Source organism: Octopus bimaculoides, chromosome 2, assembly GCF_046866305.1.
Source record: "Octopus bimaculoides isolate indiv1 chromosome 2, ASM4686630v1, whole genome shotgun sequence".
In the NCBI taxonomy this organism is placed as follows: domain Eukaryota; kingdom Metazoa; phylum Mollusca; class Cephalopoda; order Octopoda; family Octopodidae; genus Octopus; species Octopus bimaculoides.
In genome coordinates this window covers 141,596,163-141,602,162 of record NC_142929.1, presented here as the reverse complement: position 1 = coordinate 141,602,162, position 6,000 = coordinate 141,596,163, and positions in this window count along the sequence as shown.

The following is a 6,000-nucleotide window of genomic DNA, read 5'->3' as shown; positions in this document are numbered from 1 at the left end:
TCTCTCCCTCTCCTTCTTTTACTCTTACTCTCTATATTTTTATGTTGAGCGCGTGTGTAAGAATGGCGTTCCAGGTAGAAGGGATGAAATATAAAAGTTGCTAGAAACAACAGCCAAATCTCCCTTAAATTACACAAAGTAAACGGAATTTTAAAAATCTAATTACTGCACTGGAAAGTTCACATCGAGAAAATTCCATTGATGTAAAAAATTTTACGAAAAAGTGGAAAATGTGGATTTCTATAAACTTTTAAAAAGGCTTCACACAAACACACAATTTCAGCTTTATATATTAAGATAAGACTTGTAACTCGTGGATGCAAAACAAAACAATAACATCGTAACAATTTGGTAAAATATGCACACATAAACACACTCTCGAGCAAACACGCGCACACACACACATATATATGCGTGTGGGTGTCCATCTGTATATTTTATAGATAGATAGATAGATAGATAGATAGATAGATAGATAGATAGATAGATAGATGGATGGAGAGATAGATAGATAGATAGATAGATAGATAGATAGATAGATAGATAGATAGACAGACAGACAGTGAGACAGACAGACAGTGAGACAGACAGACAGACAGGCCGGTAGAGGGATAGATAGATTGGTTGATACATGCATACATACATTCATACATACATACATACATACATACATACATACATACATACTTACATAAATATACACGCATATCCTATGTAATTCTCTCAGTTAAATATACCAATTTTTGAACACTTAAATTATTGCAGATGAACTTTTACAGAAATTTATGAGAGCAGGCGTAAATGACATATATTATGCATAAGACTCACAGACACATATATGACGAGTTGGATATATATATATATATATATATATATATATATATATATATATATATATATATATATATATATATATATATATATATATATATATATATATATATATATATATGTGTGTGTGTGTGTGTGTGTGTGTGTATGGCCGTGTACGTGTGTATAAACATGTGCATTTAATATGTGAATGTAATTCCACGTAATAGTGGGCTATTTATATATCAGCATCCATGTTTTGGATGATTGCAGCATTTTACGAGCTGATTAAAGACTAGTAAAGTGCCCAACGTAAAGACATTTCACATCAATTACTAATGCTCTGTTCCTAGAAAGAGAGAAACTAGAGACAGTTACAATGATCGTGTATGAACAAGTAAAATGGTGACCAATTGGTAATTGCACCTACAAGCAGTTACCATTATAATTATTGTAATCACTGATTAAGTACGCAGTTGTAGCAAAAGTAATGGCAGAAATATAGGAAAAATGGCCAATTATTTCCTTTCAGTGTACAGGGATTTCAAGATAAATAATAATTTTCAGATATTTACGTTGAATTTAAATATATTATTCAAATGATTGTAAATCATTCTTCCATTATATTATTAACTTTACTCTGTATGAAGTAAATATAAATATTCGGCAATAAATTGTTACCAAAATGGAGGATAGTATTGCTGGTATAGATCGGCAAGTAATCGCAAATAATTAAAATTGCGCACCTAATGTCCTTTTCTACATGGATTACTATTCTCAATACAGGGAGTGGAGTAAACCTCGAAATTTATTTCATTAAAATCCATTAATCATAGAATACTTTGGGAGAATGAGTATAGAATTTTAGAGTTAACATAAACACTTTCCTTGCTGTTTGTTTCTTAGTTGACTAGACACTGAGCCATTCACCTTCATTTAACTAAGGTATCTTCAGCCTGATGAGTAGCTAGTGGTGTATCCTCCGTTGAATAACTATTGCCTCCTAGTCTCCCCTAGCTAGGAAACACGCAACCTGGATTTTATCTGTTCCATTCCCTCGATTTGGATATATATATATATATATATATATATATATATATATATATATATATATATATATATATATATATATAGCCACACTCATAGTTAGAGTATTGGGTTCACAATCATGAGGTAGTGAGTTCAATTTCCGACGTGGCACTTGACTTCCCTTTGATCCAGTTCAAACAGCTGTAGGACTGAGTTGCAACATCACGCGTGCGAAACAGTCTCGGCGATTGCTCTTCCGTTCGACAACATTAGTGGTGTGGAAATGGTAGGGGGTATGCACGGGCGATTGCTGGTCTTCCATTAACAACATCTCCTGGACTTTGCCTTGGAGGGTTACATTCTAAGGGGGTTTTACCTTTATATATACATACATATATATATATATATATATATATATATATATATATATAGAGAGAGAGAGAGAGAGAGAGAGAGAGAGAGAGAGAGAGGGAGAAGGAGAGAAAAAGAGTGAGAGAAAGAGAGTGAGAGAGAGAGAAAGAGAGTGAGAGAGAGAAAGAGAGATCTATATAAGCAGGATATATAAAATTAGTGTACATTTAAACACAAAAGAGGCGACCGATATGCACACACACACACACACAAACACACACACACTCACACACACACGCACGCACACACACACACACACACACACACACACACACACACACACACATATATATATATATATATATCTATATATATATATATATATATATATATATATATATATATATATATATATATATATATATATATATATATATATATATATATATACACACGAAATACATTTGTATTCATATGATGCAAATTTTGTGATAAGATCATATTCCATATATATACAAACTGATTTCAGGGTATTCTCTATTCATTTGTTGAACAAAGACCGAAACAAAATATAATATTCAGTTAGAAAGTATTATATACAACATAAATAGTGTTATTTTGAATGAAGTATATGAAAAACAAATATGATCACGTGGGTGTGTGGATGGGTATGTAAGTATGCGATTATCAAATATGAAACTGACAATATTTATTCATGAAGGATTGTAGTTTATTCTAAATTAACAAAGTATCTTCACACCAGATTCAATATACTTCTGCAACCTCTTGCCTAGACACCAGTATTTATTCAGTACAGATTAGAAATTGTAATAAAGAATGTAAAATAAAACAAAAAAAATGCCATGGTCTCTTGAAACTTAAAAGAGTAAATTTTATAGAACATGCCCTATATTATCCAACGCAGACAAACATCCGCCAGTGAGATAAAATAAATATGAAGTATAGAAAAAAATTAAATAATAAGAAATATTATATTGTAATAAAGCATTTATATCGAATGAGCAAGTATAAAATATCAAAAGATTGAAACCTGATCATAGCCCAGAAAGAATCCTCGTAGACTGTTAAGCTGGTGGTGTAGCATGGTCATTAGCGTCACGATGGAAACCTAAAAAATGGCGAACGCACGAGAGAAAGACAAAATCAAATTATTTGAAATTCTTGTTATCTTAAAGCTGAAATCATCAATCATGTCATTGAACCAAACTTAATAGTTCACATTGTCTTTCATTTCTGTTTATTTGTTAATTTATGTAGCTTCAAACGAATATCGAATTGTAAATGTATGCTTTATATATTTTGGGTGGCTGAAATCTTGCTAGAGTCAGTGATGTGAAGGAAATTTTTTATACTAGATTAAATTAGTGTAGCAAAGTTATTTTTGGGAGGTGTGTGTATAGGTGTGTGTAAAGGCGTGTGTGTGTGTGTGTGTGTGTGTGTATTCGAATGTGTGTGTATTCGAATGTGTGTGTACAAAGGTATGTATGTATATACGTGTTTATGTGTGTATCTACATGTGTATGTGTACATGTTACTTATATGCCGCGATGAAAGTGGCAGTACTTGTTTCCTAAAGAACTGTGACGTTCAACTGTTTTGTTCCACAACCTATTTGTTGTGAGTTCAATTAACGTTTGTGTTACTGAAACCAGTTGCATTGTACAATGGCTTTGTTTTGAGGGCATAATGTTTTATTGCAAAATAGTTCAGAAACGTATCGTGTATATAGATAGATAGATCTTTATTTTCTCTATTTATTTTCTCTCCTTGTTTCTTTCTGTGTTCCGTTCCGTGGAAGACCGAATTCTCGAAACGTTAAAGACTTTTTGAGTTCCCGAGCGTTAAACTAATAAGTGGTTTCTTTTCTACACCACGTGTCTTCGTCTTTTCATTCTTTTCTGAGTTCTCCATATATATATATATATATATATATATATATATATATATATATATATATATATATATATATATATATACATAACTAAGGGATCAGCAAATATTTGCTTCACCATATACCGAAGTTCAGAAATAGCAGCTACAAAAGCTGAGACTCCCACAGATAGCATCACTTGTAACTCACAAAGGCGAAACCAAGAAGAAAAAAACAATGAGAACTAACCATTCTGAAGATTAACCGTAGACGCGTTTCTGCATTATGAGTGATATGGTTAGTTTTCATTGTCTTTTCTTCTTGGTTTCGCCTTTGTGAGTTACAAGTGATGCTATCTGTGGGAGTCTCAGCTTTTTTAGCTGCTATTTCTGAACTTCGGTATATGGTGAAGCAAATATTTGCTGATCCCTTAATTATGTTTATAAATATATATAGCTTTTAAATAAGTTCTCCACCAATAATGGTGCTTACATACCGATGGGCTTGGTAAAAATTATTAATTATTAATTGTTGATTTATTAATGAATTAATAAATTGATAATCCTTTACCCTTTTAATTTGTATATATATATATATATATATATATATATATATATATATATATATATATATATATATATATATATATATATATATATATATATATATATATATATATATATATATATATATATATATATATATATATATATATATATATATATACATACATACATACATATATTTTTATGTATTCATTCATACGTGAATATGTGAGTGTGTGAGTGTCTTTGTGTGTACGTGTGTGTGTATGTTTGCGCGTCTACATATATATGTAAAATTAAAGATTTGCGCATTATTCTTTCATGATTTATCTTTTTAAATCTATACACATATGTAAATACAAATTTATTTACATATAGAATAGTGTGCGTATTTCTACTCAAAAGAGGTGACTTATAACAGGACATCTTACATGCTGGTAAGGGCAAGACAAGCCAAAACCACGGATAATATTGCTGCATAGATATGCGCACTTAATGAAGAAGCTCGGATGGCAAATTTATTTATTTACACATTAATGCAGAAACACGTGTAATGGGGTAACTAATAGAAATATTTTATTTTTCATTCCCTTTGAAATTTCTCTCATTCGTGTTTTAGGCTTAAACTGCCCTTTCCAGCATGTAAGCTGTCCTGTTAAAAGTCACCTGTTTTGTGTATAAATGCGTACAGTATTGTATATGAAAAATATAAAAATATTTTGTCTATTGTCTTCATGACGCATGCTGGCCTCCGCTAGGAAAATCTCTCTAAATTCTTTACCCTTATTACTTATTTCCAAATATGTTTGTGTAAAGTTGAGTAGATGCTTCATGTACTTCAGGCACACCGGCCAATCATCAGAACTGTACGTTTTAGAAATGTGACTTTATGTATATCGTTTCGGGAATAAAAAGAATCTGTTGTACATGCTTTTATATGGCCAAACTGTACTTTGTCTTATGAGCATTTGTGCTTGAAATATATAAAGATTACTAAACTTTTTTTTTACTATATTATACACACACACATATACACATTCACACTCAGTGATACAGATATATAGGCATACACACATTTATGTGTGTATGTAGATATGTATCTGTCACTCCTTGGTATTTTAAGTTTTATTCAAATACTTACATTTCACATATTTGTGACTCTCCATTAGTGAACCAAAGTTGCGTGAGCAATTTCTCAGTTGTTGTAAGATTTTATTCAAACCACACCCTCTGTGAATGAACTTATAGTCTTTACTATGCGTATCAGCATGTTTTGCCCGAAACATTTCTGAATATTTACTCCTTGAATGTTCGGCGTGATGAAAATACAATTATTTCATGGAAGTAAATTTTATGCAGTTAACATAATGCTTC